This window comes from Ambystoma mexicanum, chromosome 2q (assembly GCF_040938575.1).
Source record: "Ambystoma mexicanum isolate Mex_15411 chromosome 2q, UKY_AmexF1_1, whole genome shotgun sequence".
Classification (NCBI taxonomy): domain Eukaryota; kingdom Metazoa; phylum Chordata; class Amphibia; order Caudata; family Ambystomatidae; genus Ambystoma; species Ambystoma mexicanum.
The window spans coordinates 50,503,098-50,515,914 of NC_090924.1; positions in this window are offsets into that span (position 1 = coordinate 50,503,098).

The following is a 12,817-nucleotide window of genomic DNA, read 5'->3' on the forward strand; positions in this document are numbered from 1 at the left end:
CTCTTCGAGAAGTCGCCCCCAGAGGACTTGAAGGACTTTTGTCAGTCATAAGTCAAGGCCTAAGGGAGGGCTGCTCTTTTCCAGTGCACCCCGCAAGGGCGACTTCTTCCCAAGGAAACGCCCAGACGGGAGGAACCGCTCAGTTTCTCACACCAGCACGGGTACCGAGGCTAATTCAGCTACCGGCCGCCAGGCCGAGGGGTCTGTAGATCCTTCCAGAGACAGTGCTGAGAGACCGCAAGGTTCTTTTACCGGGTGTACACCTGAGGGGCTTTGCACTTGTACCTGCAACATGGCAGAGGGGGCGCCTGTACCCAGCACTACCCGCAACTCTGCTGAGGGTGACATTCCTACCAGGCCTCGGCCTGAGGTGCAGGGTAGGTCTCATGCTCCATCGTCAAGAGTCCTGGAGGAGGCCGGGCCCAGTGAGCCAAGCACCATGACTTTGGCACGTGGCATGCAGCTCGACAAGATGGCCACCACGCCAGACAAGATGGCCGCCCGAGGAATGCAGCAGGTGGGAGAACGAGTTACAAGGTGGGACTGGTGTCAACCAGGTACGTGGCCTACAGTTTATCCTTCAGCAGCACAGGACAGGTTTACCCCGCAAACAGCTAGACAGAGTATGCAGCGGCATCAGCAGCTGTCCGCTACCCGTCAATATCACCTGCCAACCCACGGGCCTGCGACGACAGGTTCTTTGAAAAGTTCCTCATGCTCATGTCCTCAGATGGGGTCCTTCCTTAGGGATGTAATCATGGACATGCTCGCTCTGGCCCCTCCCCCTGCACCTATAGTTATTCCTCCTATAGCTCCAGCACTGCAGGCCCCGTTGCAGCCCCTGCTGCCAAGCCGGCTCCTTCGATTCTGGCGCCCCTGCCTTCCACTGTTCAGGCGGTTCCGTACTAGCCTCTGCTGCAGCCTCCGGCTCCGGTCTCCACACCTCAGCCCTCGGCGCCCAGCACCCCTCCACTCGTTCCAGACAAGCCGGACACCCTGGTGGATGCAGATGAGAAAAAGACCTCGACACACCATCAACAGTCTAGGCCTTCCACGAATGACTCACAGGTCTGGCAGAGTGAAGGCTTCAGCCCCGGCGTGGGAACTCAACGTGGTACTGACAAGGCTCATGGGGGCCGCCTTCGAACCTATGCATCAGGCCACTCTCAAGTTCCTTTCGTGGAAAGCGCCTTTTATTGTGGCCATCATCCCTGCCAGGAGGGTAGTTGAGATCCAGGCCCTGTCCTGCAAGCAGCCTTATCTGACTTTTCACATCACGAGGGTGGTGCTGCGGGCGCACCCTTCCTTCATGCCAAAGGTTCCGTCAGAATTCCATCTCAACAAACATTTGGTGTTGCCTGTGTTTTTTCCGACACCTTTGTCGCTGGCTGGAAGGACTTTGCACTCGCTGGATGTGGCGCGTGCTCTGAAGTTCTATGTGGCACGCACAAAGAGTTTACGGAAGATGTCTCAACCTTTCGTGAACTTTGGTCCTGTGAACCATGGGAAAGCTTGGTCCAAGGCTTCCATTTCCAGGTGGCTCTCCGCCTGTATTACACACTGTCACCGTTTGGCAAACCGACCAATGCCTGACCGGCTGAGAGCTCATTCCACCAGAGCGATCGCTGCGACGACTTCGTTCCTGTCTGGTGTGCCCCTGCTGGACATCTGCAGGGCTGCTATGTGGAGGTCTACACACACCTTCACAAGATTCTACAGCGTCGAAAGGGATTCCAGAGAGGACTCCAGGGTCGGCCAAGCAGTGCTACGCAACCTGTCCCTTGAAGGTGAGCCTGTTCCGGAGGTAACAGTAATTGCTTCTGTTGAGCCTTGCCACCTCACGTCGTTGTGTATTTCTGTACTGCTATTTATTCTTTATGTGAATCCATGCCAGACCCCATGCTGGAGAAGGAACAAGTTACTTACCTGTAACTGTTGTACTCTTTCGTCCTGTCCCCTTTCCTCCATACTGCATGGGCGCCTCTCGTTAGGGAAGGGAGACGGAACCTTTTTCACCAGAAGAAATCTTCCCATTTAAATTTAGAGGTACGCGGGGGCGTAGCCCTGGGAGCATGCGCTCGCCTGACTCTGCCCACCGGCGCCAGTCCCCTTTTCCGCGTCAACAGGAACAGGCCCATTTCACCAGCGCTCCTGGGATTGTCTTCGGACGTGTAATACCACGCGCTCTTCCCCGGATACTTTCTTCTGTCTTTCCTCCCCGATGCATTTCGACTTCAGCGGGCTTCAGCAGATGTCCAGCCAGCGAGGTGCTCTTCCCTACATCGGATCCCCACGTTCTTTGCCTCCGCTGCCTTGGCCCCGACCATGGATGGGAGGGTTGCACAAAATGCAAAGCACATTCTTTGCGTGCTTTGACTAGCTAGGTGGACAGAGCTCTTCGAGAAGTCGCCCCCAGAGGACTTGAAGGACTTTTGTCAGTCATAAGTCAAGGCCTAAGGGAGGGCTGCTCTTTTCCAGTGCACCCCGCAAGGGCGACTTCTTCCCAAGGAAACGCCCAGACGGGAGGAACCGCTCAGTTTCTCACACCAGCACGGGTACCGAGGCTAATTCAGCTACCGGCGGCCAGGCCGAGGGGTCTGTAGATCCTTCCAGAGACAGTGCTGAGAGACCGCAAGGTTCTTTTACCGGGTGTACACCTGAGGGGCTATGCACTTGTACCTGCAACATGGCAGAGGGGGCGCCTGTACCCAGCACTACCGGCAACTCTGCTGAGGGTGACATTCCTACCAGGCCTCGGCCTGAGGTGCAGGGTAGGTCTCATGCTCCATCGCCAAGAGTCCTGGAGGAGGCCGGGCCCAGTGAGCCAAGCACCATGACTTTGGCACGTGGCATGCAGCTCGACAAGATGGCCACCACGCCAGACAAGATGGCCGCCCGAGGAATGCAGCAGGTGGGAGAACGAGTTACAAGGTGGGACTGGTGTCAACCAGCTACGTGGCCTACAGTTTATCCTTCAGCAGCACAGGACAGGTTTACCCCGCAAACAGCTAGACAGAGTATGCAGCGGCATCAGCAGCCGTCCGCTACCTGTCAATATCACCTGCCAACCCACGGGCCTGCGACGACAGGTTCTTTGAAAAGTTCCTCATGCTCATGTCCTCAGATGGGGTCCTTCCTTAGGGATGTAATCATGGACATGCTCGCTCTGGCCCCTCCCCCTGCACCTATAGTTATTCCTCCTATAGCTCCAGCACTGCAGGCCCCGTTGCAGCCCCTGCTGCCACGCCGGCTCCTTCGATTCTGGCGCCCCTGCCTTCCACTGTTCAGGCGGTTCCGTACTAGCCTCTGCTGCAGCCTCCGGCTCCGGTCTCCACACCTCAGCCCTCGGCGCCCAGCACCCCTCCACTCGTTCCAGACAAGCCGGACACCCTGGTGGATGCAGACGAGGAAAAAGACCTCGACACACCATCAACAGTCTAGGCCTTCCACGAATGACTCACAGGCCTGGCAGAGTGAAGGCTTCAGCCCCGGCGTGGGAACTCAACGTGGTACTGACAAGGCTCATGGGGGCCGCCTTCGAACCTATGCATCAGGCCACTCTCAAGTTCCTTTCGTGGAAAACGCCTTTTATTGTGGCCATCATCCCTGCCAGGAGGGTAGTTGAGATCCAGGCCCTGTCCTGCAAGAGGCCTTATCTGACTTTTCACATCACGAGGGTGGTGCTGCGGGCGCACCCTTCCTTCATGCCAAAGGTTCCGTCAGAATTCCACCTCAACAAACATTTGGTGTTGCCTGTGTTTTTTCCGACACCTTTGTCGCTGGCTGGAAGGACTTTGCACTCGCTGGATGTGGCGCGTGCTCTGAAGTTCTATGTGGCACGCACAAAGAGTTTACGGAAGATGTCTCAACCTTTCGTGAACTTTGGTCCTGTGAACCATGGGAAAGCTTGGTCCAAGGCTTCCATTTCCAGGTGGCTCTCCGCCTGTATTACACACTGTCACCGTTTGGCAAACCGACCAATGCCTGACCGGCTGAGAGCTCATTCCACCAGAGCGATCGCTGCGACGACTTCGTTCCTGTCTGGTGTGCCCCTGCTGGACATCTGCAGGGCTGCTATGTGGAGGTCTACACACACCTTCACAAGATTCTACAGCGTCGAAAGGGATTCCAGAGAGGACTCCAGGGTCGGCCAAGCAGTGCTACGCAACCTGTTCCCTTGAAGGTGAGCCTGTTCCGGAGGTAACAGTAATTACTTCTGTTGAGCCTTGCCACCTCACGTCGTTGTGTATTTCTGTACTGCTATTTATTCTTTATGTGAATCCATGCCAGACCCCATGCTGGAGAAGGAACAAGTTACTTACCTGTAACTGTTGTACTCTTTCGTCCTGTCCCCTTTCCTCCATACTGCATGGGCGCCTCTCGTTAGGGAAGGGAGACGGAACCTTTTTCACCAGAAGAAATCTTCCCATTTAAATTTAGAGGCACGCGGGGGCGTAGCCCTGGGAGCATGCGCTCGCCTGACTCTGCCCACCGGCGCCAGTCCCCTTTTCCGCGTCAACAGGAACAGGCCCATTTCACCAGCGCTCCTGGGATTGTCTTCGGACATGTAATACCACGCGCTCTTCCCCGGATACTTTCTTCTGTCTTTCCTCCCCGATGCATTTCGACTTCAGCGGGCTTCAGCAGATGTCCAGCCTGCGAGGTGCTCTTCCCTACATCGGATCCCCACGTTCTTTGCCTCCGCTGCCTTGGCCCCGACCATGGATGGGAGGGTTGCACAAAATGCAAAGCACATTCTTTGCGTGCTTTGACTAGCTAGGTGGACAGAGCTCTTCGAGAAGTCGCCCCCAGAGGACTTGAAGGACTTTTGTCAGTCATAAGTCAAGGCCTAAGGGAGGGCTGCTCTTTTCCAGTGCACCCCGCAAGGGCGACTTCTTCCCAAGGAAACGCCCAGACGGGAGGAACCGCTCAGTTTCTCACACCAGCACGGGTACCGAGGCTAATTCAGCTACCGGCGGCCAGGCCGAGGGGTCTGTAGATCCTTCCAGAGACAGTGCTGAGAGACCGCAAGGTTCTTTTACCGGGTGTACACCTGAGGGGCTATGCACTTGTACCTGCAACATGGCAGAGGGGGCGCCTGTACCCAGCACTACCGGCAACTCTGCTGAGGGTGACAATCCTACCAGGCCTCGGCCTGAGGTGCAGGGTAGGTCTCATGCTCCATCGCCAAGAGTCCTGGAGGAGGCCGGGCCCAGTGAGCCAAGCACCATGACTTTGGCACATGGCATGCAGCTCGACAAGATGGCCACCACGCCAGACAAGATGGCCGCCCGAGGAATGCAGCAGGTGGGAGAACGAGTTACAAGGTGGGACTGGTGTCAACCAGGTACGTGGCCTACAGTTTATCCTTCAGCAGCACAGGACAGGTTTACCCCGCAAACAGCTAGACAGAGTATGCAGCGGCATCAGCTGCCGTCCGCTACCTTTCAATATCACCTGCCAACCCACGGGCCTGCGCCGACAGGTTCTTTGAAAAGTTCCTCATGCTCATGTCCTCAGATGGGGTCCTTCCTTAGGGATGTAATCATGGACATGCTCGCTCTGGCCCCTCCCCCTGCACCTATAGTTATTCCTCCTATAGCTCCAGCACTGCAGGCCCCGTTGCAGCCCCTGCTGCCACGCCGGCTCCTTCGATTCTGGCGCCCCTGCCTTCCACTGTTCAGGCGGTTCCGTACTAGCCTCTGCTGCAGCCTCCGGCTCCGGTCTCCACACCGCAGCCCTCGGCGCCCAGCACCCCTCCACCCGTTCCAGACAAGCCGGACACCCTGATGGATGCAGACGAGGAAAAAGACCTCGACACACCATCAACAGTCTAGGCCTTCCACGAATGACTCACAGGTCTGGCAGAGTGAAGGCTTCAGCCCCGGCGTGGGAACTCAACGTGGTACTGACAAGGCTCATGGGGGCCGCCTTCGAACCTATGCATCAGGCCACTCTCAAGTTCCTTTCGTGGAAAACGCCTTTTATTGTGGCCATCATCCCTGCCAGGAGGGTAGTTGAGATCCAGGCCCTGTCCTGCAAGCGGCCTTATCTGACTTTTCACATCACGAGGGTGGTGCTGCGGGCGCACCCTTCCTTCATGCCAAAGGTTCCATCAGAATTCCACCTCAACAAACATTTGGTGTTGCCTGTGTTTTTTCCGAAGAGTTTACGGAAGATGTCTCAACCTTTCGTGAACTTTGGTCCTGTGAACCATGGGAAAGCTTGGTCCAAGGCTTCCATTTCCAGGTGGCTCTCCGCCTGTATTACACACTGTCACCGTTTGGCAAACCGACCAATGCCTGACCGGCTGAGAGCTCATTCGACCAGAGCGATCGCTGCGACGACTTCGTTCCTGTCTGGTGTGCCCCTGCTGGACATCTGCAGGGCTGCTATGTGGAGGTCTACACACACCTTCACAAGATTCTACAGCGTCGAAAGGGATTCCAGAGAGGACTCCAGGGTCGGCCAAGCAGTGCTACGCAACCTGTTCCCTTGAAGGTGAGCCTGTTCCGGAGGTAACAGTAATTGCTTCTGTTGAGCCTTGCCACCTCACGTCGTTGTGTATTTCTGTACTGCTATTTATTCTTTATGTGAATCCATGCCAGACCCCATGCTGGAGAAGGAACAAGTTACTTACCTGTAACTGTTGTACTCTTTCGTCCTGTCCCCTTTCCTCCATACTGCATGGGCGCCTCTCGTTAGGGAAGGGAGACGGAACCTTTTTCACCAGAAGAAATCTTCCCATTTAAATTTAGAGGCACGCGGGGGCGTAGCCCTGGGAGCATGCGCTCGCCTGACTCTGCCCACCGGCGCCAGTCCCCTTTTCCGCGTCAACAGGAACAGGCCCATTTCACCAGCGCTCCTGGGATTGTCTTCGGACATGTAATACCACGCGCTCTTCCCCGGATACTTTCTTCTGTCTTTCCTCCCCGATGCATTTCGACTTCAGCGGGCTTCAGCAGATGTCCAGCCTGCGAGGTGCTCTTCCCTACATCGGATCCCCACGTTCTTTGCCTCCGCTGCCTTGGCCCCGACCATGGATGGGAGGGTTGCACAAAATGCAAAGCACATTCTTTGCGTGCTTTGACTAGCTAGGTGGACAGAGCTCTTCGAGAAGTCGCCCCCAGAGGACTTGAAGGACTTTTGTCAGTCATAAGTCAAGGCCTAAGGGAGGGCTGCTCTTTTCCAGTGCACCCCGCAAGGGCGACTTCTTCCCAAGGAAACGCCCAGACGGGAGGAACCGCTCAGTTTCTCACACCAGCACGGGTACCGAGGCTAATTCAGCTACCGGCCGCCAGGCCGAGGGGTCTGTAGATCCTTCCAGAGACAGTGCTGAGAGACCGCAAGGTTCTTTTACCGGGTGTACACCTGAGGGGCTTTGCACTTGTACCTGCAACATGGCAGAGGGGGCGCCTGTACCCAGCACTACCCGCAACTCTGCTGAGGGTGACATTCCTACCAGGCCTCGGCCTGAGGTGCAGGGTAGGTCTCATGCTCCATCGTCAAGAGTCCTGGAGGAGGCCGGGCCCAGTGAGCCAAGCACCATGACTTTGGCACGTGGCATGCAGCTCGACAAGATGGCCACCACGCCAGACAAGATGGCCGCCCGAGGAATGCAGCAGGTGGGAGAACGAGTTACAAGGTGGGACTGGTGTCAACCAGGTACGTGGCCTACAGTTTATCCTTCAGCAGCACAGGACAGGTTTACCCCGCAAACAGCTAGACAGAGTATGCAGCGGCATCAGCAGCTGTCCGCTACCCGTCAATATCACCTGCCAACCCACGGGCCTGCGACGACAGGTTCTTTGAAAAGTTCCTCATGCTCATGTCCTCAGATGGGGTCCTTCCTTAGGGATGTAATCATGGACATGCTCGCTCTGGCCCCTCCCCCTGCACCTATAGTTATTCCTCCTATAGCTCCAGCACTGCAGGCCCCGTTGCAGCCCCTGCTGCCAAGCCGGCTCCTTCGATTCTGGCGCCCCTGCCTTCCACTGTTCAGGCGGTTCCGTACTAGCCTCTGCTGCAGCCTCCGGCTCCGGTCTCCACACCTCAGCCCTCGGCGCCCAGCACCCCTCCACTCGTTCCAGACAAGCCGGACACCCTGGTGGATGCAGATGAGAAAAAGACCTCGACACACCATCAACAGTCTAGGCCTTCCACGAATGACTCACAGGTCTGGCAGAGTGAAGGCTTCAGCCCCGGCGTGGGAACTCAACGTGGTACTGACAAGGCTCATGGGGGCCGCCTTCGAACCTATGCATCAGGCCACTCTCAAGTTCCTTTCGTGGAAAGCGCCTTTTATTGTGGCCATCATCCCTGCCAGGAGGGTAGTTGAGATCCAGGCCCTGTCCTGCAAGCAGCCTTATCTGACTTTTCACATCACGAGGGTGGTGCTGCGGGCGCACCCTTCCTTCATGCCAAAGGTTCCGTCAGAATTCCATCTCAACAAACATTTGGTGTTGCCTGTGTTTTTTCCGACACCTTTGTCGCTGGCTGGAAGGACTTTGCACTCGCTGGATGTGGCGCGTGCTCTGAAGTTCTATGTGGCACGCACAAAGAGTTTACGGAAGATGTCTCAACCTTTCGTGAACTTTGGTCCTGTGAACCATGGGAAAGCTTGGTCCAAGGCTTCCATTTCCAGGTGGCTCTCCGCCTGTATTACACACTGTCACCGTTTGGCAAACCGACCAATGCCTGACCGGCTGAGAGCTCATTCCACCAGAGCGATCGCTGCGACGACTTCGTTCCTGTCTGGTGTGCCCCTGCTGGACATCTGCAGGGCTGCTATGTGGAGGTCTACACACACCTTCACAAGATTCTACAGCGTCGAAAGGGATTCCAGAGAGGACTCCAGGGTCGGCCAAGCAGTGCTACGCAACCTGTCCCTTGAAGGTGAGCCTGTTCCGGAGGTAACAGTAATTGCTTCTGTTGAGCCTTGCCACCTCACGTCGTTGTGTATTTCTGTACTGCTATTTATTCTTTATGTGAATCCATGCCAGACCCCATGCTGGAGAAGGAACAAGTTACTTACCTGTAACTGTTGTACTCTTTCGTCCTGTCCCCTTTCCTCCATACTGCATGGGCGCCTCTCGTTAGGGAAGGGAGACGGAACCTTTTTCACCAGAAGAAATCTTCCCATTTAAATTTAGAGGTACGCGGGGGCGTAGCCCTGGGAGCATGCGCTCGCCTGACTCTGCCCACCGGCGCCAGTCCCCTTTTCCGCGTCAACAGGAACAGGCCCATTTCACCAGCGCTCCTGGGATTGTCTTCGGACGTGTAATACCACGCGCTCTTCCCCGGATACTTTCTTCTGTCTTTCCTCCCCGATGCATTTCGACTTCAGCGGGCTTCAGCAGATGTCCAGCCAGCGAGGTGCTCTTCCCTACATCGGATCCCCACGTTCTTTGCCTCCGCTGCCTTGGCCCCGACCATGGATGGGAGGGTTGCACAAAATGCAAAGCACATTCTTTGCGTGCTTTGACTAGCTAGGTGGACAGAGCTCTTCGAGAAGTCGCCCCCAGAGGACTTGAAGGACTTTTGTCAGTCATAAGTCAAGGCCTAAGGGAGGGCTGCTCTTTTCCAGTGCACCCCGCAAGGGCGACTTCTTCCCAAGGAAACGCCCAGACGGGAGGAACCGCTCAGTTTCTCACACCAGCACGGGTACCGAGGCTAATTCAGCTACCGGCGGCCAGGCCGAGGGGTCTGTAGATCCTTCCAGAGACAGTGCTGAGAGACCGCAAGGTTCTTTTACCGGGTGTACACCTGAGGGGCTATGCACTTGTACCTGCAACATGGCAGAGGGGGCGCCTGTACCCAGCACTACCGGCAACTCTGCTGAGGGTGACATTCCTACCAGGCCTCGGCCTGAGGTGCAGGGTAGGTCTCATGCTCCATCGCCAAGAGTCCTGGAGGAGGCCGGGCCCAGTGAGCCAAGCACCATGACTTTGGCACGTGGCATGCAGCTCGACAAGATGGCCACCACGCCAGACAAGATGGCCGCCCGAGGAATGCAGCAGGTGGGAGAACGAGTTACAAGGTGGGACTGGTGTCAACCAGCTACGTGGCCTACAGTTTATCCTTCAGCAGCACAGGACAGGTTTACCCCGCAAACAGCTAGACAGAGTATGCAGCGGCATCAGCAGCCGTCCGCTACCTGTCAATATCACCTGCCAACCCACGGGCCTGCGACGACAGGTTCTTTGAAAAGTTCCTCATGCTCATGTCCTCAGATGGGGTCCTTCCTTAGGGATGTAATCATGGACATGCTCGCTCTGGCCCCTCCCCCTGCACCTATAGTTATTCCTCCTATAGCTCCAGCACTGCAGGCCCCGTTGCAGCCCCTGCTGCCACGCCGGCTCCTTCGATTCTGGCGCCCCTGCCTTCCACTGTTCAGGCGGTTCCGTACTAGCCTCTGCTGCAGCCTCCGGCTCCGGTCTCCACACCTCAGCCCTCGGCGCCCAGCACCCCTCCACTCGTTCCAGACAAGCCGGACACCCTGGTGGATGCAGACGAGGAAAAAGACCTCGACACACCATCAACAGTCTAGGCCTTCCACGAATGACTCACAGGCCTGGCAGAGTGAAGGCTTCAGCCCCGGCGTGGGAACTCAACGTGGTACTGACAAGGCTCATGGGGGCCGCCTTCGAACCTATGCATCAGGCCACTCTCAAGTTCCTTTCGTGGAAAACGCCTTTTATTGTGGCCATCATCCCTGCCAGGAGGGTAGTTGAGATCCAGGCCCTGTCCTGCAAGAGGCCTTATCTGACTTTTCACATCACGAGGGTGGTGCTGCGGGCGCACCCTTCCTTCATGCCAAAGGTTCCGTCAGAATTCCACCTCAACAAACATTTGGTGTTGCCTGTGTTTTTTCCGACACCTTTGTCGCTGGCTGGAAGGACTTTGCACTCGCTGGATGTGGCGCGTGCTCTGAAGTTCTATGTGGCACGCACAAAGAGTTTACGGAAGATGTCTCAACCTTTCGTGAACTTTGGTCCTGTGAACCATGGGAAAGCTTGGTCCAAGGCTTCCATTTCCAGGTGGCTCTCCGCCTGTATTACACACTGTCACCGTTTGGCAAACCGACCAATGCCTGACCGGCTGAGAGCTCATTCCACCAGAGCGATCGCTGCGACGACTTCGTTCCTGTCTGGTGTGCCCCTGCTGGACATCTGCAGGGCTGCTATGTGGAGGTCTACACACACCTTCACAAGATTCTACAGCGTCGAAAGGGATTCCAGAGAGGACTCCAGGGTCGGCCAAGCAGTGCTACGCAACCTGTTCCCTTGAAGGTGAGCCTGTTCCGGAGGTAACAGTAATTACTTCTGTTGAGCCTTGCCACCTCACGTCGTTGTGTATTTCTGTACTGCTATTTATTCTTTATGTGAATCCATGCCAGACCCCATGCTGGAGAAGGAACAAGTTACTTACCTGTAACTGTTGTACTCTTTCGTCCTGTCCCCTTTCCTCCATACTGCATGGGCGCCTCTCGTTAGGGAAGGGAGACGGAACCTTTTTCACCAGAAGAAATCTTCCCATTTAAATTTAGAGGCACGCGGGGGCGTAGCCCTGGGAGCATGCGCTCGCCTGACTCTGCCCACCGGCGCCAGTCCCCTTTTCCGCGTCAACAGGAACAGGCCCATTTCACCAGCGCTCCTGGGATTGTCTTCGGACATGTAATACCACGCGCTCTTCCCCGGATACTTTCTTCTGTCTTTCCTCCCCGATGCATTTCGACTTCAGCGGGCTTCAGCAGATGTCCAGCCTGCGAGGTGCTCTTCCCTACATCGGATCCCCACGTTCTTTGCCTCCGCTGCCTTGGCCCCGACCATGGATGGGAGGGTTGCACAAAATGCAAAGCACATTCTTTGCGTGCTTTGACTAGCTAGGTGGACAGAGCTCTTCGAGAAGTCGCCCCCAGAGGACTTGAAGGACTTTTGTCAGTCATAAGTCAAGGCCTAAGGGAGGGCTGCTCTTTTCCAGTGCACCCCGCAAGGGCGACTTCTTCCCAAGGAAACGCCCAGACGGGAGGAACCGCTCAGTTTCTCACACCAGCACGGGTACCGAGGCTAATTCAGCTACCGGCGGCCAGGCCGAGGGGTCTGTAGATCCTTCCAGAGACAGTGCTGAGAGACCGCAAGGTTCTTTTACCGGGTGTACACCTGAGGGGCTATGCACTTGTACCTGCAACATGGCAGAGGGGGCGCCTGTACCCAGCACTACCGGCAACTCTGCTGAGGGTGACAATCCTACCAGGCCTCGGCCTGAGGTGCAGGGTAGGTCTCATGCTCCATCGCCAAGAGTCCTGGAGGAGGCCGGGCCCAGTGAGCCAAGCACCATGACTTTGGCACATGGCATGCAGCTCGACAAGATGGCCACCACGCCAGACAAGATGGCCGCCCGAGGAATGCAGCAGGTGGGAGAACGAGTTACAAGGTGGGACTGGTGTCAACCAGCTACGTGGCCTACAGTTTATCCTTCAGCAGCACAGGACAGGTTTACCCCGCAAACAGCTAGACAGAGTATGCAGCGGCATCAGCTGCCGTCCGCTACCTTTCAATATCACCTGCCAACCCACGGGCCTGCGCCGACAGGTTCTTTGAAAAGTTCCTCATGCTCATGTCCTCAGATGGGGTCCTTCCTTAGGGATGTAATCATGGACATGCTCGCTCTGGCCCCTCCCCCTGCACCTATAGTTATTCCTCCTATAGCTCCAGCACTGCAGGCCCCGTTGCAGCCCCTGCTGCCACGCCGGCTCCTTCGATTCTGGCGCCCCTGCCTTCCACTGTTCAGGCGGTTCCGTACTAGCCTCTGCTGC